Source organism: Sceloporus occidentalis, unplaced genomic scaffold, assembly GCF_023333645.1.
Source record: "Sceloporus occidentalis isolate IW3139 unplaced genomic scaffold, rSceOcc1.0.p SCAF_3, whole genome shotgun sequence".
NCBI classification, from domain to species: Eukaryota; Metazoa; Chordata; class Lepidosauria; order Squamata; family Phrynosomatidae; genus Sceloporus; species Sceloporus occidentalis.
Window position 1 is genome coordinate 89747208 of NW_028316983.1, and position 24852 is coordinate 89772059.

Below are 24852 nucleotides of genomic sequence, written 5' to 3' on the forward strand. Positions count from 1 at the left end.
AGCCCATTTACAACCTGGGCTTCTCCGGTCTTCTCTTGCATCTTTTCATGAATGGGATTTTCTAGGCCAGTAGTAAAGGTAATGCGATAATCTCCAAGACTGGCCAGATAAAGTAAAAGATTCTACAGCATAATGCTCCAAAGCCAAAGAAGGTTTTTGACCTTCTGCTCATTGCTCTGCTCAAGAGCCCTTTCCGAGAGCATTTTGTCACAACTGTCTCTTTCTTTCTCCCTTCCCCTCTCTGTATGAGTGTGTTTGTCTTTGTGTATTTTTAACTAACTTACTGAATGAAATTGTAAGAGAATGTGATATGTCATAACGCAAACACATGCTCACTCACTTTCCCCCTCTTCTCTCCTTTCTATGAGTGGATGTCTATATCACCACCACCACTGCCACCATATCATCATCATCATCATCATCATCATCATCATCATCATCATCATCATCATCATCTTGTGGTTGCTGCATATTTCACTGATATTCCAAATGCTTAACTCAGCTCTGAGGGGAGTCCACTCATCTCTGGAATGAAATGACACTAGTTAGTCAAATATCTAATATTTTTCATACTTTGGTCACATCATGAGGAAAATAAATAATTAGAAAATGCATTGATGCTAGGAAAGGTGGAAGGCAGTAGAAAGAGAGCAAGATCACATGTCAGATGGTTAGACTTGATCATGGAGGACTCATGCCTATGCTTGTGGGATCTGAGCAGAGAGGTTGAGGACAGGGAGATGTCTCATCCACAGGGTTGAGTCAAAGTTAACTCGAGGGCAATTAAACATGAGTCAACAGCAATACCCTTTGTAGGTTAGTGGTGACTACGTATTCATGGTAAATTTGCCTTTCTAGTACTCATGCTATATCCTGCATTGACTCATGATTAGATCATATGTATGGAGCTTTATTCTAAAATGGCAGGAGTGAGATACCCCTCCCTGTTTAGGTTTCTAAATGGTTGCCCTTGATCACTGGTCATGCTGGCTGGAGCCAAAGGGAAATGTGTCTCACCTTTCCAGAGGGTTACAGTTGGAAAAAGAATGCTGAGCTTGTTGCAATGTTGGCTTGATCTAGTGGTGCTCTTCTTAGGTAATCAAACATTATGAAAATTTGAGACAGCTCTAGAATATACAAGAATACCTGCTGTTCCACTTACTGTACCAAACTGCAACAGATAATAATACTCTGTGATGCTGATTTTGCTTTTAAGTAGTAGAAATCTGGATGCCAGATTAGTCTTTTCAAAAGGCATGACTTTCACAACAATCTACAAATAATATCAATCTGCACAGATAAAAGAGATGGAAATGAAAGCCGTCTAGAGGAAGCGACATGTCTTCAGCCATTATTGTCAATTCAGTTTGTACCATTGCTTAATCATGAGTAATCAGAAAGCAAATACTTCAGCAATCTCTTTAAGAGCGTGGAAAAATCAGAGAGCTCAAAGTGAAAAAGTGTATAATAAACACTTGCTGAGGGAAATGTCTGCTAATAAATAGGACAAAGACACAGAAGATAGAAAAGCTGCAGGAAGAAATATGATTCAATGGCACACCTAAGAGGCAGCCTGAAACTGGCAGACAAAGTGCTATTAAGATTCAAGAACAGGCAGTGGTACAAATCAGGTGCTATGGTTATTATTATTATTATTATTATTATTATTATTATTATTATTAACCTTTATTTATAAAGCGCTGTAAATTTACACAGCACTGTACATACAATCTTTTTAATTGGACGGTTCCCTGCCCTAAGGCTTACAATCTAAAAAGACACGACACAAAAGGAGAAGGGGAAGGGGATGAGGGCCAACAGTTCTTCTCTACCTCTGAGGCCTGGATCAGGGGAGATAGAAGAAGAGAATTAGGGTTGGAGATATACAGAATGGAAGGTCTGTTCTACTCTGGAGCCCTTGTATATCTCCCTGTAGAAAAAGCAAGACTCCTGCACTGCACTGGAAAGCAAAGGATATAGGTATAGATCAGGGGTAGGCAACCTTTTTGAGCCGGGGGCCGGGTTGCTGTCCCTCAGACAACTGGGGGGCCGAAGCCAAAAAAATAAATAATTAAATAATTTTTAAAAAATTTAAATAAATAAATAAACCAGGGCAAATGTAGGACAAAATTTTCAAATGGAGGATACTTTTTTTAAAAAAAATGGAGGACACGCAAAAAATTTTCTGAGGCATCTATAGACAATTGCCCCCCTTGCCCCTGCGCGCGAGAGGCCAAAGACCCCGGCGGCAATCGGTGGCAGGACCGGGCTGGGGCCGGTCCCAAGGCCTCGCCGGGCCGCATCCGGCCCGCGGGCCGCAGGTTGCCTACCCCTGGTATAGATTGTTCAACCCAGGGGGTCTAACAGGTAGGAAAGAAGCAATGGCAGCAACTATCTGCACAATCTATTGAATCTGTAGAGAAGCTAGATCTGTAGAGAAGGTCAATATGTAGTCTATAGAATCTGTAGAGAGGCCAAGTATCTAGAGAAGCCTACCTTTTCCATCTTGTGTTATGATGTGAGCACAGTGTTGACAGTGGAAGCAGTAATGTGGGCAAAAGGCTTTGGAACTGGGAGATAGAAAGTATGACTTTTCTTGCTTCTTCAGAGTCCTTACTCAAAAACCATTTTAGTGTACGTATATAGTAGTCATTTAAACTAGGAAAAGTGCTGGGATTTGGCCCTTCTTGTTGCTGAACTGACTGTCCTTTTTTTTTTTTTTTTTTTTTGGATGATCCAGACAACCACTTCTCCTGTACCCTTTCCTTTGAGGGTGCTTTTTTAAGTCCAGCTATGACTTTTTGCATTCAAGGTAGGAGGTTCTTTTGAAATCTTTGGGAATTTCTGAGACAGCCAGGTTAAATACCCAACCTGCCTTCCCTTCTGTACTCTTGAGAAGTCCACAGTGATGATGACATGGCTGGGATGGCTGGGTGCCCTTTCACACTTTCCTTCAGTACACATCTGGGGTGAGGAGGCAACCATGCCCTCCCTGCAAATCAATCAAAACAGCAAACATTGCTGAATTTGAGACATAACTGGATGCAAGGGCAGGAACAACTCTACTGAGTCTTGTTCTCCAGGCACAGAATAACCTGACTATTTACCAGAGCCTTTGTCCAACTAGGATGAGCTCTTAGAAGGAAAGAGACCAAGGAGGTCCCACCTCTTTATTTGCATTTTGGAAATGAGAAGCTACAACTGGTCAAAGTTTCAAAGAAAGAAAGAAAGAAAGAAAGAAAGAAAGAAATAGAAATAAAAAAAAGAAAAAAAAAGAGAGGAGATTTCCTCTTGTTTAGGTTAGGCTCCTTATATCACAACTACTAAACTGCCTAGGGATCCTTCCAAAACAGTGGAATCCTTAAGCCTGTTTTTGCACCCCCTGGCTTCCCCCAAACATCCCCTGGCTATTATTTTTTTTACTGTTATTGTTGTTGTTGTTGTGTGCCTTCAAGTCATTTCCTCCTCCTCCTCCTCCTCCTCCTCCTCCTCCTCCTCCTCCTCCTCCTCCTCCTTTATTTATATAGTGCTGTAGATTTGCACAGTGCTGTACATACAAGCAATAAAATAGATAAGAGTTAATCTGCCCATGGCATACAATCTACGAAATAATAGCATAATACATATAAATCATACATAACAATACAGGAAATGGTTCAGTAAAACAGGCAACAAATTAAAAAGGTCAAATAGCAAATAATAGTCACACAATGCCTGGGAACGCTTCTCTGAACAGGATGGTCTTCAACTCAGTTTTGAAACTGGTTAAAGAAGTGATGACCCATGGTTGTGGGGGAAGGAGGTTCCAGGAGTGGGGAGCAGCAAGTGAAAAGGGATGAATCTGGGACAGGGCAGAGAAAATCCTGGGCTGAGGCAGCAGACCTTGACTACCAGAACGGAGGGCAGGAGTGGGATTGTGAGGAGAAAGAAGGTCTGATAAGTAAGGAGGGGCCAGCCCATGGAGGGCTTTAAAAGTCAACAGCAAAAGCTTATACTGAATACGGAAAGGGAGTGGGAGCCAGTGAAGGGATGACAACAAAGGAGAGATACAGTGGGCGGATGTAATAATGCGTGCAGCTGAATGATGGACAGAAATTAAAGGATGGAGGTAAGAAAGAGGAAGCCCCGCCAGAAGGAAGTTACAGAAATCAAGTCACGAGACCACTAGGGCATGGACCAGAATCTTGGCAGTAGAGGCAGAAAGAAATGGTTGGATTTTGGCAATATTGTATAAAAAGAATCTACATGCTTTGGCTGTGGTCTGGATCTGGGGGATACACGACAGAGAAGAATCAAAAATAAGACCAAGACTACGGGCTTGCTGGCAACCCTAAGGCAAACCTATCATGGGTTTTTCTGGGGCTGAGAGTATGTAACTCTCCCAAGGTCACTGTTTAAAATGAAAAATCTCAGACTTCTAGCCACGTCCTTTCTCTTGTTTTTTTTGGGGGGAGGGCATTTTTTTTTGGCTACAGCCAGAGAGTATAGAGGCACAATATTCATCCCCAGATACACCTAAATTGCCCACACCTAGTCTATAGGAGAATGTGGGAAGAAGCAAGCAACTATGGTTTGGGGTACCCCAGTTTCAGAAGAATATTGGCAAGCTTTAGCATGGCCAGAGTGGTGTAGTGGCTTGAGCACTGAACTATAACTTTGGAGAGCAGGGTTTGAATTTCTGCTCAGCCATGAAACCCACTGGGTGACCCTGGGCAAGCCACAATCTCTCAGCCTCAGAGGATGGCAATGGCAACACACCAAGGAAACCCTGTGATAGGTTCACCTTAGGGTTGCCATATGTTGTAAATGACTTGAAGGCACACAACAAAGTATGACCAGAGACACACAATCAAGATGGCAATGATTGTAAAGAGTGTGGAAACAGTCCTATGAGGAACAGTAGCTGAGTATGTTTAGGCTGGAAAGAAAATCCTGAGAGGTGATATATGTTAGCCATCTTCAAAGATCTGAAAGGAATTGGAACAAGCTTGTTGTTTTCAGAGGATACAGCCTCAACCAGTAAATTCAAATTACAAGAAGGTGGTGTGTATGTGTGTGACCCAACATTAGGAAAAGGTGTTTGACAGTGCAACAGACTGCCTTGGAAGACTACAGACTTTCCATTTAAACAGAGGTTGGGTGGTCATCTGAGAAGTTAAGTGTAGATTCCTGCCCAGCTAAGGGGAAGAACAGATGACTCTTGCACCTTCTTTCAACTGTATGATTTTATGATTCTCCGACAGAAATTGCAAATGTGATTTAGCTGACCATACCTGAAACACAGAATACTTGAAACCCAGAATAATTAAAAACTTTAAATAGAGCAATCCAAAGAGATAGCCAATATCAATCGGTTTTGGTATAAAACGACATAAAAGAACACAGTAACACCTTTGAGACTAATTGTGAAAAAGAAAATTCTGCTTGATTTTACTGCTACTGGACTCCTTTAGGTCTTTGATGAAATAAGGAAAATAATTTTAATATGAAGATAGTTAATAACATAAGCACCAGTCTATCAGTGCCAAATTAAAGACAGGCATGTTTATTCAAATGTATGCCCGGGGGAGAAGGACATTGCTAATTCGTGAACCTTTTCTTCTATCCTCACATTTGTAGCATTTGCAGAAAGTGAGACACTGACAATTGTTCACACCTAGTATTTTTCTATTTGCTGTGTTCACATTCCCTTGGGAACTTTGCTTGACCTTTTTTTTGGACGCCTGAACTGTATTTCTAAATGCTCACCTGATGTTTGATGTTACTTCAATGCTATAAATTTGGAGACTGAAGGAAAATTTCATTGGAGGCATGAATTCTTATTTGGGCAGGCATGGGAGCCTGGTGGCATAGTGGTTAAATGCCAGTACTGCAGGCACTCACTCACAAAGGTTGGGAGTTCAATCCCAGCCAGGGACTCAGGGTCGACTCAGCCTGGCATCCTTCAGAGGCTGCTTAAATGAGTATCCAGCTTGTTGGGGCAATTAGCTTACAGTTGTAAACTGCTTAGAGACTGCTTAGTGTGGTATGAAGCAGTACATAAATGAAGCTGCTATTGTTATTGCTATGGTTCATCTCCAGTGCCCATAGCTACCCACTTGCCCAGTAGGCATAGTGAAATAAGGGCTCTGGAACTCATCCTATGAGTATCTCTTTACATAGATTTAGCTAGGCATAGATTTTACAAATGATCATTGCTATATAAACCATTTGGTTTCAGTGTAGCATAGTAATAAACCATGTGTCACAGTGTGTGTGTGTGTGTGTGTGTGTGTGTGTGTGTGTGTAATTTGTTTACTGATTGAAGATGTTTTAAAGGGATGATGAGAATTAGCTGAGAAAACAAAACATGAATATAAAGAGAGGCAGATTCCCAACTCATTTGTTTTTTCCTATCAGGAGGACGTAGCAAATTCTTTCTAAGGTATCTAGTTAAAACTTTTTGTCCCTTTTCTCACTCCAGGAACTGATGATTAGTGTCCAGACGGAGATGTGAGCCAAAAGGAACAGGTCCTTTGGCTCTTGGCTTATGGTTTATAGCCCATGGCATTGCTTGAAGAGGAAAAATTATGAAATAGAACCATTGCCAACTGAGAGGCACTTCTCATTTCTGATTTCCATGCCTTGGCTGTCAGCAAGAGAAAACATGACCAGCAGCCAAAAACTTGACCTAGCAGAGCAGTTTGATCTCCACTCCACCGTCTCAGCTGTTTCTAGGGTCAGATTGTTTGAAGCACTTCATAATACTACAAAGCATCAAAACACGAAAGATACAAATGAGAAAAAAATAGATAGAAAAAAATAGATACAGCAAAAAAGAAAGATAAATAGGTGACTTCCAATCTCCTCAATAGTGATTCTAAAACTATGGGCCTTATCACACAAGGGGTTTGCAGCTAAGATCCGGTGTCACTGTGGGTCCAGCCATGAGTATTCACGTTATAACGTGATGTATTATCAAACATGATTGCTTTCTATGGGAGGTCCCCTGCCTGCTCCTTCACCCCGATCTAGCCCCCTCTGGTACCCTGCCACCTGTCCCATCATCCCCTACCTGCTCCTTCACCCCGATCTCGCCCCCAGTGACCCCTGCCACCTGTCCCATCATCAGCTGCCTCCTCCTTCACCCTGATCTCACCCCCTCTGGCACCCTCCACCTGTCCCATCATCCTCTGCCTCCTCCTTCACGCCAATGAAGGATGACAGCTAAGGAGGGGGCAGGGAAGGATGACAGTGTCCAGAGCCCCACTAAGCATGCACAAGGGTGCCAATTCAAATTGTTGAATCCCTCTGGTGTGGTAATACAATGTGCACTCGCTTTGCTTTGCCCAAGTAGAGACCACAATTTTGTTCCTCAGGTATGATAATACATCAACTGAATTGCCTTGGATCCGAAGTGACTCTGCTACCCCCTCACTTTGGAAGGGCTTCGAATTGTGATAAGCCCTAGATTGCTATAAAAAAAGCCTCAAGTGCTTCTCTAATAAAATAAATTATCATCCACCTTTCTATAAAATATAATTGTTAGTAATCTTTTAATTCATTCTAAATAGAAACCATACAGAAACTCAGTAAGGTATTTGTATAATTTCATTCAAAATTATTAGTAACTATTCTTAGGCTGCATCTAGACTGCAGAATAATCCAAGTTGACACCACTTTAAATGCCATGGCACAATGTTATGGAATTCTGGGATTTGTAGTTTGTAGTGGCACCAAAAGTCTATGACAGAGAATGCTAAATGTCTCACACATTTACAATTCCCAGAATTTCATAGCATTGAGCCATGACAGTTAAAGTGGTGTCAAACTGGATTATTTCTACAATGAGGATGCAGCCTATAGACAATTTATTAACTGTTATTGATTCTTTCCTAGTCTAAACTAATATAAAAACCCAAATTTCATCTTGGGGAGAAGTGACCAGTGGGGTCCCACAGGGATCTGTCCTGGGCCCAGTGCTGTTCAACATCTTTATCAATGACTTGGAGGACAGAATTGGGGGCATACTTATCAAATTTGCAGATGACTCCAAATTAGGAGTAGTAGCGAATACCCCAGAGGACAGGATCAAGATTCAAAATGACCTTGATAGATTGGAAAGCTGGGCCAAGGCTAACAAAATGAATTTCAACATGGAGAAATGTAAGGTACTGCACTTAGGGCGGAAAAATGAAAAATGAAATATAGGATGGGGGACACCTGGCTGAATGACACTACATGCGAAAGGGATCTGGGAGTCCAAGTAGACCACAAGTTGAACATGAATCAACAGTGTGATGCAGCAGCTAAAAAGGCCAATGTGATTTTAGGCTGCATCAATAGAAGTATAGTGTCTAGATCAAGGGAAGTAATAGTCCCACTCTATTCTGTTGTGGTCAGGCCCCACCTGGAATATTGTGTTCAGTTCTGGGCACCACAATTTAAAAAGGATGTTGAAAAACTGGAGCGTGTCCAAAGGAGGGCGACTAAAATGGTGAAGCGTCTGGAAACCATGTCCTATGAAGAACGACTTAGGGAGCTGGGGTTGTTTAGCCTGGAGAAGAGAAGGCTAAGAGGTGATATGATAGCCCTGTTTAAATACTTGAAGGGATGTCATATTGAGGAGGGAGCAAGCTTGTTTTGTGCTGCTCCAGAGACTAGGACCCAGAGCTATGGATGCAAGCCCCAGGAAAAGAGATTCCACCTCAACATTAGGAGGAACTTTCTGACAGTTAGGGCTGTTCTACAGTGGAACAAACTCCCTCGGAATGTAATGGAATCTCCTTCCCTGGAGGTGTTTAAACAGAGGCTGGATGGCCATCTGTCAGGGATGCTTTGACTGAGATTTCCTGCATGGCAGGGGGTTGGACCGGATGATCCTTGCGGTCTCTTCCAACGCTATGATTCTATGATTCCATGAACACTTTGTTTTGTAACTATAGCTACTTTGATTAAGCTACTCAAATTATCTTTTTCATTTTCTCAGTTGACAATCATCTGTCATAACAACAGTTGTATCTCCCTTTTTATAATGTTGAAAGAGGTTATCCTGTAATGTAATCTATCCCTCTTTCTATACAACCCATTCCATAATCTATATCCCTTCTAGTTATATAAATCATCATTTTATAATCTCTTTCTTTACAACGTTAAACATGTTTAACCTGTAATTTACTCAGTTTTATCCACCCATATCATTTTGATTACCATTTCATTAGACTTATCCTGCATCTACACTGTAAAATTAATGCAGTTTGACACCACTTTAACTCAATGGCTCAATGTCATGGAATTCTGGGATTTGTTGTTTTTTGAGATATTTAGCCTTCTCTGTCAGAGAGCTCTGGTGCCACAACAAACTATAAATCCCAGGATTCCATAGCATGGACCCATGACAGTTAAAGCTAATTCTGCAGTGTGGTAGCAGCCTAAGACAGTGTCCTTCCAATAAAGCCCATATTACTATTTTAAACCAAAGTAATTGAATCCTATCTCCTCAGATCTTTGCCCTTAAATCTGACATTTGGTTTCCTGCCAAGCCCCCAGACAAGCATACCTAACTCCACACTTATCCTGAGCGTGCATCTCATAAAAAACAAAAATTCTGCCCTTCTTTTTAAAACCCCTTTTCTATAATGAATACAGTATGCAGAAACAACAGATAAAGTATGAGTGCCTCTTGGTGAATGTAAATAACTTTAAAAAAAGATATGCAAAATAAACTGAAAGCATATAACCCTTTTCACCTGTGCTGCAACAGCTTGGGCTCACTACAGTAAATATTCTGAATCTTGGAAATGCATTTTGAATTTCTGAGGGCAAAGTGGTAATTGGCATCCTGAAGGGAGATGTCGAAATAATTGCTTGATAATGCTTGAGAAGCCATTTGCTGTATAGAGCAGATGCAGGGTGGCAGCAGAAGGTCTCCAAGCAACATAGTGAGTGCATTTCAAGAACAATTGGCCATTGTACAGAGGAAGCTCTTCGGGTTTGCTTAGTACTCAAATCAAGCATTTCAAATATTCCAGCTTCTTCAAGGCCTTACTATGTGGTGCCATTAACAGATGCAGTGCACTAGTGAGATCATAAGAAGACTCCTGTTTGAGCAGATGAATGGTCTATCTGGTCTAGTGTCCCATTTCACAGAGTTGCTAACCTGTTGTCTCAGAGGAGTACTCTTTGAGAGAGAAAGAAATTGAGAGGTGTACAGTATCCCTCTCTCTCCTGTGGTTCTGGATCTCAACATCTTGAATCCTTCAGTCAGAATGACCACTGGGAATTCTGGAAGATGTAGTCCTAAAAATCACTTTTCCAAGCTGCTATCGTACCCAGTAGTGTAGTGGAAAAATTTAAAGTGAATCATGGCAGCCCACATAGCAACACCTCCAAGGAGAATCCATAAGGGTGTCTATGTTTATCTGTATGAGAGGGGAAAACCAAATAGTTTTAATCTCCACAAGGAGATAGACTTTTGTAAAGTTGATATACTTTGCCCATTCAAAATGCTCTGAATTGCAGTGGGAATACCTCATTACAATATATTTTAAGGAAGATCTGTTTTCCCTCAAGCCATGATTGAGATTGCAACGCAACTCAGAGAGGGCAGTGGAGTCCAAGAGGAGTGACAGATAGTGTCACAGTCTCTGCTAAACAAAATGTCTTGTGGTTTTGATCTGTGAGTCTAGCCTTCACTACACCATTAGTTGTACCACACCAGATACTCAGAGCTTTACATTGTTGATTCTCCTTGATGCCAGTAATATGGGATATTGGTTCAGCCGAGTTCAGGAGCCTGTCAGAACTTGCATCTTCAAGATAGATGTTCAGGTTATTTTTGACTTATGGAGACCCTAAGGCAAACCTTTCTGAGGCTGAGAGTCACCCAGTGGGTTTAAATGGTCAAACAGGGAATCAAACCCAGAATCGCAGTTCTACAGGGTCATTTTTTTGAATCCATAAGTGTTCTTCAATTTTTCCCCTTTCAAACTCCACAAAACCCCAGCATTCATGTGAAGGGTCCAAAGACCCTTTCACATGATACCATTAGAGCATTTTGATCCCACTTTCACTGCCATAGCTGCATTCTATGGCATTCTGAGATTTGCAGTTTAGTGAGATGTGTGGCTTAGAATTCTTAATGCCTTTCCTTAAACTGCAAATCCCAGGATGGAGCCATGACAGTGAATCACAGTTCTATCATTGTGTAGGGCCTAAATCAGGAGGCTGAGCCAGGGCAGGAGATGGCTATTATTTACCCTGAAGGAATGAACTAGTAAAAAAGAAATAAAGTGATGAGGTGGAGAATTTGTGGTAGGAGAAGGTCTACAGATGTATTCTAATAGCCCTACCTGCAAACTGGAGGGTGAGGGAGTTCAAAGATTAGTGGACATTTCTTTCTGTTTTTCTAATCTATAATTATTAGTCATACACATATACCACCCTTTTCCAAAGACAGGAGGCGGACAAAATTAGAACTAATACAGATAAAAACATTTCCAAAGGTATACGTAAAACATACCAAAAGCTTTTGTGAAAATATGCTGTTTATAGAATAAACCTAATTGAAACAAACTCATTAAAGAGGGAAATAAATAAATAAATAAATAAATAAATCAGTTAAGCAGCATTTAAAAAAATCTTTGCAGTCAATTCCCAAAAGTATATGAGAATAGAAGGACAGCAAGGAGGAAGCCACCCTAGTTCCAAAGTTTGGGAACAGCCACTGAAAAAGCACCTCCCTTAGTCATTAATAAAACATTACATTAGTCTTCATTGCATGAATCCAGTGAATCTTATCAATGGAGCGTTTTTTCAAATATCCCTTTTTATGGAAAACAGTCCTTAAGTGCATGCTGAACTGCCTCAATATAAAATTATTTACACTGGTCTTTATTGAATGAATCTAGTGAATCGTTATCACTGGAGTGTTTAAAAGTAATCCCTAAGTGCATGTTGAACCTCCTCACTTTTATTTTGTATCAGTCCTCCCCTTCTCTGTTTGTGTATGTATATGTTCAAACCGTCTGAACATAAAAATGGAAATATATTTGTATGCTGGCATGACAAATCCTCTTTTAGCATATATTTTGTGCAACTCATATGATAAAAGTAATTACTGGATGCCAATCAGTCATGATACCAATATTTATTTATTTATTTATTTATTGTTATAATTTTTTTTTAAAAAAATTATATAGACCATTGAGCATCTCCCAAGAAGATGTTTTCTAGGCATATGTATCATTTGTTTCAGTCAAACTATTTTTCATTTTGCCATTTCTGAATATATTTCCTATTATGTACTGCACAAAGATTTGAGTGGGAAAGATCCATAAGCTATGTGTGCCAGTGATGCATGGAAACTATTAAGCTCTCTCAGGAGTGAAAGGAAATATCATCAGTATCCTTCAGTGTGAAAAATTGGATTTACTTTACTCCCTAGGTAGTATTGGACACAACATCTTTGAGACAGCTGCATCCTGATATGGTGCCTGGGAACATCATGTTTTAAGATGAAGTCCAACATTGTGTGCAGGCAAGGTGTGGAGTCTTTCTATAGTCTCGCCATTCTTCCCTGTAGTCTTTCCAGAGAATTGGGAATGGGATAGTAGGGAGGAACTTACCAAACATTGTGAGATATATCCTATTGGACTGCAATGAGAGAGGAAAAATCACCCAACATCTAGCAGAAGAATCTTGCACTATTATGCAAGCAGGGACGTTGCCAGGATTTTGGGAAGGGGGGTGGGGTCCAGACTACGTGCCACCATTATAATGGGGCTTGGATGTGGTGGCGCAGCAGCATGCACCATTCTTTTTATCTAATGGAAGGGGGGGTCTGGACCCCAAGACCCCCCCCCCCCCTTGGCTACGTCCCTGATGCAAGATTCCCAGTTTTGGAGATTCCACCTCCTTCCACATTCTAATTTAAGGCTATGGTAGAAATCCTGCATCATCTTGGTGGAGAATAAAACTCTTCTGAGTGTCTCTCCATCTCTTCCACTTCTATCCCTAGAAGGAGGATGTTTCTTGTATACTCTTGGCTGTAGGATATAGCCAAATATTGCCTGGCTGCCTTCCATTCTCCCCTGGCCATTAAAAGTGGATGCAGTAGGAAGTTATGTTGTGTGAGCAGAGGATCATTATATGAATGAAGTTCTGGATACTTTTCCCCACAATGACCATAAAATGGAATACGCAGGCCTAGTAGCTGCTTATGACCCTATCTCTATACCTTTGGCCCAGACTGAGAAATCTGTAAATTTGCTTCTCTGTTGTTTCCCAGCAGCAGACCCTTGGTATCTGCTGGGGTTTGGTTCCAGAACTCTATGGATATCAAAATCTGTGGATGCTCAAGTCCCATTATATACAACGGTGTAATAAAATGGTGTGCATTAAAAAAATGGAAAAATCAATGTTTGCTTTTTGGAATTTTTTAAACAATATTTTCAAGCTATGGATTGTTCAATCCAAGGATGCAGAATTCGTGAATATGGAGGACTGACTGTATATCTTTTCCACCTGCAGCAGGCACTCTCAGTTGTTTCCCAGCTACTTTTCACTCCACACAGTGGTCCTCTGTCCCTTAGTAAAGCGCACTGCTGCTACCATGATCTTTGCAGCTCCACCTCCACATATTCCTACAAAAACTCAGCACACTAGGACACCAAATAACAGCACTGGACTACATTGTAGGGTTGTCGTGGAGCATTCTTAAAAAAAAAACTACTGAAAAAGTGCAAGAGCAGGCTAGTCACAAAAGAAATAGGCAGAATATCAGCTACACTTCTTACCTTCTATCTTGCTTCTACATGAAAGCTGGGAATCTGGTAATTATGTCTTATGGGAAGAGCAACTGCTCCCTTGCTTTCTCCTTTGAGGATGCCTGTGACTGTTGTGATAACATGTTCGTTTATAGTGGTTAGCATACTACAAGCTGTCTCCTGCTGTTTCCAGATTGCAAAAAGGGGAGAATATACTACAGTAAAGATAGCCTTGAAGCTACTATAAGCATGCCTGTTGTTATAATGGTAAGACTGAAACTAAGAGCTTATTTATGTAGACGGATATTCCAGGGTGTCCAAATCTTGTAAAATTTGCATCATTAGATCAGAAAATGCTGCATTCAAGTGAGATGTTTGCAAACATAGGAATGTTCTCAGGCAGAACAGTGCAAAGGGTCTGCACCTGGCAGGCATACTTTTGATACAAGTCGTCTCAGAAATCACTCTAAACCTCATGCTGATTAAATACAATAAAAATGAAATTGGTATTTGGAAGGGGGGCAAGCACCCATTGATTTAGCAACCTCCTTTCCATGGACACACAAAAATGAGGAGATGAGGCAGACAGAAAGTCTCGAGCCACCTAATGAATTTATGGTGGAGGTGGGATTCAAACCAGCTCTTCGTGACTCTCTGGGGTCATTCATATGTGTGTGTTTATAACATTTTTTTAGCACAGCTGCGTGAATAATCTCACTCACACATTCCGGGTTTGTTGTTCACACTAAAGAATGGCATCTGTGGGTTTGGTTGCTCACACTTGCCAGCACACAAATAAAGTTTGCGAATATTTGAAGCATGTTAAGGCATACAGAGTTTTATCCCAGTTTATCCTGGGTCTATTTGCATTGGTTATTCACACAGCTGAGAATGCAAATCTTTTAGAAAAACTTGGAAAAAAAGCCCAACATCAATTGTGCAGGATTAAATGGAATTTTGGGCAGCCCCCCCCCCCCCCCAAACTAAGGGACATGGTGGCTTAGTGGTTAAGATGCCAGTTCTGACTAGCATAAGATTGGAAGGTTGGCAGTTCGAGGCCCAAGTGCTGCATGATAGGGTGAGCTCCTGTCACTAGTCCCAGCTCCTGCCAACCTAACAGTTCGAAAGCATGCAAATGCAAGAAGATAAACAGGTACCACTTGGTGGGAAGGTAACAGCGTTCTATGCAGTCATGCTCACCACAGGACCACAGAGTCATCTCCAGACAATGCTGGCTCTTTGACTTGGTAATCGAGATGGGCATCAATCTACGGTCACTTACGACTAGACATTCATGTCAAGGGGAAATCTTTATCTTTACCTTTACCCCAAACTTAATCAGATGCTTTCGAATGCATCTGAACAACAATATTCCACCTGGATTCTACCTGGATTATTTTCACCATCTGAATAACTCCTCCATTCAGTTACTTAGCTCACTTTCTCAGGCCGGTTACAAACCGGCACTTTAGTGTGTGATGAGCACACACTAGGGTTACAAAAGGGCGGTGCTTCTGCACTGCCCTAACCCTAGTGCATGCTCGTCACGCACTAAACGGCGGCGGCCCTTCCATACGGCTGCTGCCGTGAGGATGTCACGGCCGCGCCGCCTCTAGACGGGGCGGCGCGGACGTGACGTTCTTGCTCCACGCCAGGGCGCTTAGTGCGCCCTGAACACGGAGCAGGAAGGACCTCCGTTTCGGAGCTCCTTCCTGGTTTAGTCCGCTGGGCGCAGCCTTCAGATGGCTGCGCCCAGCGGACTAAAAGAGAAAGGGGCCAAGCGGCCCCTTTCTCTTCTCCCCGCTGCCACGGGGTGTCCTTGGGGCTTGAAACCCCAGGGACACCCCTTTTCAGGCTGCGGGGAAGCGGCGTTTTGCTGCTTCCCCGCAGCCTGAAAAGCGGCGGATCGGGGCCTCAGCGGCTGCCGTTCTAGCCACTGAGGCCCCGATACTCTGGGGAAAGGGGCGGGTGCAGACCGCCCCAAATGGGCGGTCTATAACCCGCCTCAAAAACTGGGCTACAGATACCTCAAGAGCCCCCAGTGCTTGGCAATTTCTGTTTTCTTTTCATCAGCAGGCAAAGACCTGCTTATATAAACAACCCTCCAGCCTTTAACTGGTTGGGGGTGTCTATTTATGTTTTTTATCCTCCTCCTCCTCCTCCCCCCACTTCCCCAATTTGTCCTCAGTTTATTGAGGTGCAAACTGAAGCAGAATTAATTCAGCAGTGGAGAAAGGAAAGGAAGGGTAGAATCTTGCTCTTCCCTGTAGGCTCAGGCAAAAGCAGACTGCTGCAACTTTCCCACCCATTCTTTCTCATTAATAACTTTGGTCATCTTGACCACACCCTGGTGTTTCTTGGCCACATGTGTTTTTGTTTTTATCTGTGCAGTGTTGGAGTGTATGCACTCTAACGCTTTGTTAAGTTAGCACTGTTATGATAAGGGTGTTCATGCCAAGGAATACACAGGATATTCTTAAATCCTGTCTCCATCTGGCTTCCCCTCCTTTTCTTCTTAGATATATATATATATATTTAAATATCCCTGAATCCATATAAACCATTTCTGGAGTTCATTATACCTATCGTGTTCTGCTTTAATGCTGCCTAATTCCACATTCTGGAGATTTGTTCCTCCCACAGCTTGCAGGCATCTAAATGTCACTGAATGTGACACTTGAACATAGAGAGATGGACAGAACTGTTGTAGCAGCAGCTACTGTTTGCACAAATCATGCAAACATACAACTATGCAACTTTACTCACATATACAACATGCAACTATGCAGTTTTACACACATATATGTAGATGCCCTTGTACCACTCAAATGAAATTTGAATATAATAACACTTACCAAACTTATGGGATTATTATATGGATTCCAAAAAAGGTGATGTTTATTAATTTTTTGCACATTCAAAATGCTATAGAAATGACTAACAATGGATGAAAAAGAGGAAGATGGTTTGTAGAGGTTTTTGCAGTGATGCAGAGGAAATTCTCAACATATATTTATCTGTCGAGACCATGTTTTTTCTTCCCCTGACTTCAAATCATTTGAATTTCAGTGAGAAATAAAAGTCAGAAGTGGGTGCAAAGATTACATTAGAACTACAGATGAGAGCCTTTCTGTTTTGATATCCACCCTGATAGCTTTATTTAAAAACAATGTCTGTGTACAACTACATTTGTGGTTTCCTTCTTTAAGAGAAGCCTGTACCTGCTGTGAGGTCACCCTTTTAAGAAGAAATCCATTGACTGTTTTTAATTTGTATTTTTATGGTTCTATTGCACATTGTACAGTTTCAGTGAGTTACTGTTGAACTTGGATCAATGGAAGCTGCAGTGCTAATCAATGTCTCAAAGCAAATACCTTTTTAAAGCAGAACAATTCCACACAAACTTTGTTTACTTCTCCCAAGAAGGGTAATCATTCTGTAGGGATTCAACCCATCTATTTTTCTGAAGCAAAATAACATCTGTAGACATCAACAAAGCACTCAGTGAAATAAATTACTGTTATCCCAGAACCCAATTCTGCCCTCCTGTCTTACCCAGGTTCCTATCTACATAGGAGAGAAGGGCATTGTATTGATTTCAGAGGGTTTTACTTCCCTATGAGTGCTCTAAGGATCTCCTCTTGAATCCTGTTTTCCAAGGCATAACTCTTTTGGTTTCATTATGATAATGTTTGACCTTCAAATAATGCAGACCACATGTCTTAAGTAATTTAATTCAATAAACCTCCCAGAGGTAGATAAGCATTTTGCTAGCGTTATTTCTTCAGAACTATTTCCTGGTGACTTCAGGGTAGCTTGGTTTTGGTAAAGCCTCACTCTGCCTTTGACTGGCCCTGAAAGAAAATCAGCACAAGAGGTTTGTGAAAGGTTACTGTCTGAGATTTCTGACTCTCCTCTCAAAGTGTGCATTTCATCAAATGTTGCCTTTGGGTTATTTATCTTTCTTTTGTTATTTGAATGATAGCGTCTTCTGTCCAGTGAGCTGAAGCTTATGGGGATATTGCCAAGGGTAAAAAGACTGATAGCTTTGTAATATGTTTTTACATGATTAGCATGCATTAGGGCTAGTATATTTGAGGCTGTTTCTATGGTCCTTTTGTAAAGCAGCTTTTGTAGTGTGTGTTCTGCCTATCTGTCACAGGAGTTAGAATGGGCAAAATGAAGACACTTCTAGACTGAGGAGTGTTCAAACAATCCTAGTCAGCAGTTTAGGGGGTGGGAGGTATCACAGTGGTGCATCATCAGCCCAATGAAATACCACATCTGTTCCCACATATACTGCACAGACACCTGGGATATGGCATATAGCCCTCCAAAAATTGAATAGAATCCAGAGTCTGCCAGCTGCTAATCTTTATTGCACATATGGGCACAGTGTACACTTGGCATTTTGCTGCACCAGAAGGGAAACCAAAAATGGGCACTTCTACTCTCACACGGCTTGACTTGGATTGCTCTCTCTGCAACAACAAAGCAGCAGCCATAGACAGCACCAGTATGTCCAACAGGGCCTCTTAGGGCAGTATGGTTATTTCTTATGGAACTCTCTAATGGTATCATAAATAACTGTCAATTCCATGCCAGAAAAAAAATGTGAATGATGGAGGTTTCAGGGATAATTCACCCACAACTATTTTTTAAAATCTAGTTGGAATTGGGGATGTAACAAGTGACAAGTAACTTGATTCCACCCCTTTTAAAGAGGTTGAATAAAATTATACAACAAGTAGGAATATTTCTACCTTTGCATGTGCCTAATGAGTAGTGCTTTTAAACTTCTTTTTAGTTACTTTCAAAGGACATCCTCAGTAATTTTTCAAATTATATATAATTCTCATTTCAATCCTAAAAGTTTGAAAAATGAAAAAGGAATGGGTACATAACAAATCACTTAAATAACATGATAATAGGCAAGAATAATAAATTATCCTTTGAACACTATAATATGAAACAGGTACATATTGATTATAGAAAGGAATGTTTGAAGATTTGATCTAGTCATTTCAACCAGTTGTGTGGGCGCTAAAACCACAGAATTTGCATACCCACCTTGTAATGCCCCGAGACCTTTAACACTACACTGTTATAGTGCCGTGATTTCACTTTCATTGCCATGGCAATATCCTCAGGAATCCTGGGATCTGCAGTTTAGAGTGTATTTAGAATTCTCAGAGAGAGTTCTAGTGTCTCATCACATGTAAATCCCAGGATTCCACAGGATAGAGTCATAGCAGTTAAAGGGGAATCATACTGCTATAATTTTGTGAGAGCTTGAAAAGAATAACAGCTTCCTCTTCTGTGCTTAGTATGTTAAAGAATCCCCAGAAGCATGGTAGAATTTGGAGCGTCTATCAGGATGTTTGGCACAAGATCCAGAATTCATGGAAATGCAATATTCTGTCCTATGAATTATATACACTGGCAGCCTGCCACTTAAGCAAAGCAGTCAAGAGTGCTAAGGCAGTTGATGGGTACCTCTAACTAGCAGCCAGCCATGTCTCTTCTCATCTGGAAGCAGGAGTGGTAAAAATCCTAAAAGCGATTCTTTTTTCCACCACAGGGCAAGGGTTGGGATGACTAGAGGCTTCCATGTCAGTGATGTGGTGACTCTGCTCTTCATTTTAATTTAGGCTTTAAAAACAAAATCTCTATCTACCTCCTCCTGCTTCCCCCTTCCCATCAAGGCAGTTTGAGGTGTCTCACAGAAATTAAAATAGATACAGGTAAAAGGGGGGGGGGAATCACACCATGCAGAAGTTAAAAATATATTTAAGCTCTAAATAGAATGAAATTATGAATACTTAAAAGCATTACAATTAAAAAGGAAAAACAACAAATTTAAACAGCACAATACATTAGGAAAGGCCCTTTCTCCCTGAGCAATCGGCATTCAAAGGCCTAAAGCAAAAAGGTCTTCACCAGCCTATGGTGAAGGATAACAAGGAGGTGCTAGTCTAAACTCTCTGGGAAGGGAGTTTCAAAGCCTTGGAGCAGGCAGCAAGAAAAATTCCTCTAGGAGGAATTTATTGCAGCATATGAAAACTAGGCTGTCTGCAACCACCCAGAGGACCTTTTCGGCTACCATTCCCAGATTATGGAGTGGCCTGCCAGAGGAGATCTGTCATATTACCAGCCTAAACAACTTAAAAAAAGCTGTTAAGATGGATCTCTTCCAGCAGGCCTTTCCCAAAGAGATAACCGGCCACCAAAAACCGGAACCCGTTACCCCTCTGAATCTGCTATAACCATTATTTGAGTTGTTTATTTTAAAGTACGTATGTTTTAAATTGTGAATTGTTTAATTGTTATTTTAGGGGTGGGTGGGTGGTATATTGGGATTTGGTATTGTACAATTTTAACTTGTAAGCCACCCCAGTTGTCTCAGACAGAGAGGAAGGATATAAGTAAAAAAATATTATTTTTTATTTATTAAAACTTTTTCCTGTGTTTCCATCAGATGTAGCTATGATGGTGGTGGGACAGAAAGAAGGATATCTCCAGAGGATCTCAAAAACACAGACAGGCTCATATGGGAGAATGCAATCCTTCAGAAAACCTGGACCTGACTTGTAAAGGTACTAAAGTATTAAGTCCAATCCCCAAATAGTTTCAGCACCTGGGAAAGGGCCTTTCAAAGCTGCAGTCAAAACCAGGCAGCATCACTGACATGAATGCCTCAGTACGCCTCTGGTGAAGGTTGATATAGTGATCAGTTCCAGCAGCAATTTGGGCTCATCATTCAGATTCTTGCCCTTATGGAATTAGGAATAGTCTAATTAGCCTGGCTAGCGGTCTAAACAAATGAAGATGGAGTTTTCACTCTTCCCTTAAGTTGCTTTCGGTACTTGCAATATGGCTGACGAGTTCATTTGTTTACATATGAAATTACTTTTTTATTTACTCTGTCTGCTTTGGGAGCTTTGATGCTGCAAAAGGATGACCGAGAAAGAACAGAGAACTTTGTGCAAGCTGATGCTGTTTGAAGGTCTGATTTGGGTTCATCCTCTTGCTTGCCATTAATGACAGATTACCTTCCTAACAACAACACATGTTGCAAAGGCAGACTGCCCAAAAGGTCTGGGAGCTGGTGGAAATTGTAGCTGCACTTATAGAGTGGTGGTTGAAAATATTCCCATGACATCTCTCTTGCCCTAGTCTTTTCTCTGTAAATTCCTGGTACTAGCTGCAACTTTTTAAACCCCTAGCAGTGTGTGTTTCACTCTCTCCTTTTATGGGAGTTTCTGATAGAGATCAGGGAAAATGTCCCTCATCTACACCATTTGTCTCGATTTTTTACCATGTATTTCTGGGTGGTCCCACTAAAGATGTGAGAGTATGACTATTGTAACAATGGTTTTCCATTGACTTTCGTTCCCCCACTACATCACATTTCCAATAACTGAACATTTCTTCCTTTCCTTCTTTTTACAGTTACAGCATTCGGTCACTTTAGTACTATGATGGGGTAGGCAAGCTGCATTCCATGGGCCATATGGGGCCCCAGTGTGTTGCCTCTGAAGTTTTCCAAGCCCTCCAAGATTATTTTTTCTCCTCCAATGCACCAGTTTTGCCTCTAACCCTCCCAGCCTTCCATGTACTTACAAACCCCTCAGAAGAAAAGAAGTAAAAAAGAAAGACCAAAGATCAACTGAAGTTTAAAATGGAAGTGACATCACTCATTTAACCACACATCAAACAAGAGAAATCTGCATGGTTGTTGGGGGACAAAGACAGGAGGAAGGATATTGCCTAAAGCCAAGGAGAGTATTGGAATGTAGTGTGGGAGCCAGAGAGGAGGTGTGAAGGACTGGTCAAGGGCACCCTCATGAGAATGGGTGGTTAGATAACGTTACAATGTGTGCATTGTGCCAGGAAACCATTAACTCTGTTCAATCCACTGTGATGGTTTGGAACCTGTAGATACATTTAAGTTCTACTATTTCTCTTTCAAATTGTCCTTTGTACTTCTTTCATTCAATGACTCCTGTTCTGAGGTCCAAGATGGAATGATCAGGAAGACTGAAGTGCTCTGCAACTGGTTTTGGGAATTGATATTCTCTCTGGTTCCAACACTACACTGCATTCCATCACTAAGACTGAACTTGCCACCTCATCTCCATACCGACAAGGTTTTGAATTCCAATTGACATTCTTATGCACAGCCAGCTTATACAGGTCTGTCTTTGGACTTTCCACTCCAAACATGCATCCAAGGAAGTAGGCTCAAGTCTATAAAGGCTCATGCTACCAGCTTCTTTCTTTCAGTTAGTCTCAAAGGTGCTACAAGATGCCTTTGCAATCAGAACAAAAAACAACAACTCTTTTTCTGTGTGTAAAAAAGACCATTCATCTGTTTCTTCAGCATGACTACATTTTGTAGGGAACTCACAGTAGTATGAAAGATTCTCATAGGACTTTGATGCTTGCAGAGTTCAGTTGTGAGATGGTCAATAATAGCTCAAAAGGTTTCTACCTCAAGCGTGCTTCTGAGTGAAAGGTTAGGAACAGCAGGCAAGTTTTCATCAGGATAGTTCTTTCACTTACTTGTGAGTAGACACTATCTATCCAACACACAGGCCAATATGGATTTTAATATTTGCCATTAGGTTACCTTTCTGGCTGGGCTTAACTACAAGGTTTCTATGCCATTTTGCATAACGTAGCCTGTCTTTTTCTGAATATTCAGCATTGCTGTTGCCTAATCATACCAGATTAATGAAGTTGCCAAGATTCATTTAGAAAGCAATTGAGAATGTCTAATTTTAATTAGAAGTTTTGATTGCTGATGCTAATGAAACAAAAAAAGTATTTGTGACTAGAGGTATACTTTTATGTTCATGAAATTACAGTATCTAGATTTATCCCAGTTTGTTGTCTGTAACACAATTTATTGCAAGATTAATATTAAGGAACATTGATATTTTGGCATCCATTTTACTTTTTTCTGTATAGCGTAAACAATATTTTCTCAGCCTCAGCAGGAGGCAGAGGCAACCCCCCAAACAATCTCACCAAGAAACCCCCACAATAGGTTCACTTTAAGCTGCCTAAGTCAGAAGCTACTTGAAGACAGACAATAACAACAAATATTGCTCAACATGCACCGAAGAATACTGTTAATTCAACAGGTTTTATTTCTAGGTAGACACGCATAGGACTGCAGTTATTCACTAGAGGCATAGCACAAAGTCATATTGACACACTACAGTTCTAGATTGTAGAATTGTACCATCAGTCGTTTAGAAGGCAGCATGGATGTGCATTTCCCATTGCACAGTAGTTGCTTCATTTTCCTACCTACCATAACAGACCACACTTCTTGCAGTTCTTGTGCAGCACTCCTCCACTGGCACAATGCTTTGAAGAAGAAGAAGAAGGCCCTCCCTCCTTGCCAACTGTCATCTTCTGGCCTGGGAGGGAGTGAAAGGAAAAGCCCAATGCCATCGGGCCCAACCTTGATTAAGAAGAAGAGCCCTCCCTGCAGTCCATCTGCCTTGGTCCAGGCCTCAGAGGGAGAGAAGAACAGCTGGACCTGACCCCCTTCCCCACCACCATTCCCTTCTCCTTTTGTGTCATGTCTTTTTAGATTGTAAGCCTGAGGGCTGGGAACTGTCTAATTAAAATAATAATCGTAAGCCGCTCTGAGAGCCTTTAGGGCTGAAGGATGGAGTATAAATAATGCAAATAAATAATGCAAATAAATAAATAAAGGCCATAATCATGAATAGGATAATTCTCCTTGTGCAGTCTCCAAAGAAGTGGGCCTGTGTGCATAATGGCATTTCTGTGACTATAAAGTCACAACAGAATTCCAAGCTTAATGTTTAAAGTATTGGCTTCAGGCTCCTTTTATCCATTAAATATGTCTTTATAATATGTAACAATTATTACTCTGTTCAGCAACAGAAAGTATCAAGCACCAAACATATCACAAAACCTAGACCTAGGCTCATCTGCACAGGCCAGGGTACTCTGGGGGCATGCTAAAGTCTCCTGGGCCAACGGTTGCCCTGCTCTGCCTTGCTCCCATTACATGACCCTCCTCTCCCATGCAACTGTGGCTGGCGGTCTGCCAAGGCATCCCACTAGGCTGCCTTGTACACCTGCTGCCTCCATGGGTTGCTCACTTCTGAGGTCAGAATGAGGCATCCAGCAATAATTACAGTACATGCTGGCAACCTCATTCTGATCTCAGAAGTGAGCAACCCGTTGTGTTGTTGAACACAATGGGCAGCTGGTCAGAATGTCCATGCAGACAGCCACCATGGCATGGGATCAGAGGGCTCTGGATCTTCCCGGAAGAGCTAGAGTATCAGGTATATTTTTAAAAACTATTTTAAAGCTGTTTTAAGGTTGCTCATCCCAAAATGGGGTTGGGATATGTACTGTATGAACAGAATGACATCAGAATGGGGTAGGGGGAATAGTCCTTTTGGCTAACAGTTGCAGATAGGGATGTGGTTCCGTACTGTGTTTCTTCTTGAAGGCAATAATGAGTAACGTTAGAAATTTGCTTCTCACCATAAGGCCTATTTGCAATTTGGAGCTTACACTGTGCAAAATTCATGTGTGAGTGTTTTTCACAAAACTCAGAATTTCTTATGCAGGAATAAGCACTTTTCTGCACATGAAATATTCTCTCTACACAGAAATATTATCTGCTATGAATAACAAGCTATTTCCTGCACAGAACATTATGTGATTTGGGATTTATTCTGTGCAAAATCTGCAGATGGTTTATTTTCATAGAAAATTGTGCTAAACAATGATGTGTGAATTTTGCATAGAATAAGCCCTGAAGCAGGGTTTGCATCCCCACTTGGCTCTGGAAACCCACTGGGTGACATTGGGCAAGTCACACTCTCAGACTCAGGTCTGTGAACAAAATCTGCCAATAAAACCTCATTATAGGTTTGCCTTAGGGTCATCATAAATCACAAATCACTTGAAGGCACGACAACAAACTACAAAGATTCCATCTATCCAAGATCTTTCTTATTAGGATTTCTCAAAATTAAAACAAACAAAACCAAAAGGATTTTAAAAGAATATTTTCATATATTCTTTCTATCCCTAGTTACAAACA